This window comes from Seriola lalandi, unplaced genomic scaffold (assembly GCF_002814215.2).
Source record: "Seriola lalandi dorsalis isolate HSWRI2012SDOR001 ecotype SW California unplaced genomic scaffold, Sedor1 jcf7180002054518, whole genome shotgun sequence".
NCBI lineage: Eukaryota > Metazoa > Chordata > Actinopteri > Carangiformes > Carangidae > Seriola > Seriola lalandi.
The window spans coordinates 517,020-518,710 of NW_019525071.1; positions in this window are offsets into that span (position 1 = coordinate 517,020).

Genomic DNA, 1,691 nt, shown 5'->3' on the forward strand with positions numbered 1-1,691 from the left:
CATACTATATGTTGATGTTTTTTGGTATTTTTATGCCTTAGTATACTATGATGTTTTGTGCCTTACAATATTATGACGTCTTTTGACATTTTTATGCCTTGCTATACTGTGACGTTTTTTGAAATTTTCACTCCATACTATAAGATGGAGATTTTTGGCATTTTTGTGCCTGACTATACCATGACGTTTTAACCCTTACTATACTATAATGTTTTTTGACATTTTTGTACCTTAGTATACTATGAATATTTTTAGCATTTTTATGCCTTATTATAGTATGACGTTTTTTGAAACTTTATGCCATACTATACTGTGATGTTTTTTGACATTTTCACACCATACAGTATGATGATGTTTTTTTTTAAATTTCATGCCATAGTGGACTATGACATTTTTTGACAATTTTATGCCTTACTATACTATTAAGTTTTTTGAAATTTTTATGCAATACTATACTATGAGGTTTTTTTTACATTTTGACATCATACTATCTGATGAATTTTTTGGGCATTTTTATGATTCACTATATCATGACGTTTTATGCCTTACTATACTAAAACTTTTTTTTGACATTTTTATACCTTAGTATACTATGACGTTTTTTAGCATTTTTATGCCTTATTATAGTATGATGTTTTTTGAAATTTTATGCCATACTATACTATGATTTTTTTTTTACATTTTAACGCCATATTATACAATGAAGTTTTTTGGCATTTTAATGCCTTAATATACTATGACATTTTATTTCTTAATATACCATAATTCTTCTGATATTTTTTTGCCTTGCTATGCTATGGCGTTTTATACCTGACCATGCTATGATGTTATTTGACATTTTTATATCTTAGTATGATATGACATTTCTTTACATTTTCATGCCAGACTATATGATGAGGTTTTTATGAAATATTATGCCTGACTATACTATGAGGTTTCTGAAATTTTCACGCGATATTATACGATGAAGTTTTTTGGCATTTTTATGCCTTACTATACTATGACGTTTTGTGCCTGACTATACTATGAGTTTTTTGGGAATCTTCACGCAATACTATACAATGACGTTTTTTTGGCATTTTTATGCCTTACTATACTATGATGTTCTATGATATTTCAAGGAGTAGTATATTGATATTTCATATATCTTGCTATACAATGACTTTGCAATGCAGCAGCATTGTGGTGTGATGGTTAGGACTATCCTCACACTGAGAAGGTCAAGGGTTCAAACCCTGGTTTCAGACTTTATAATCCTGTGATGTTTTTTGATAGTTTCACGCTACAGTACGCGATTAAGTTTTTTGGCATTTTTATATGCCATACTATACTTTGACGTTTTATGCCTTACAATACTATGACGTTTTATGATATTTCACGGAGTAGTATACTGATATCTTATATACCTTGCTATACAATGAGTTAGTGATCCAGCAGCATGGTGGTACGATGGTTAGGACTATAGCCTCACACTGAGAAGGGTTCAAACCCTGTTTTTAGGCTTTTATATGCTGTGACATTTTTGCGCCATCCTAAACTATGATGTTTTTTGACATTTTTATGCCCTACTATACAATGATGTTTTCATGACATTTTATGCCTAATGGACAATCTTTTGTGATATATCATGGATTAGTATGCTAAAATATCCTTAATATCATGCTATACCATGAGCTTGTGCTGCAGAAGTA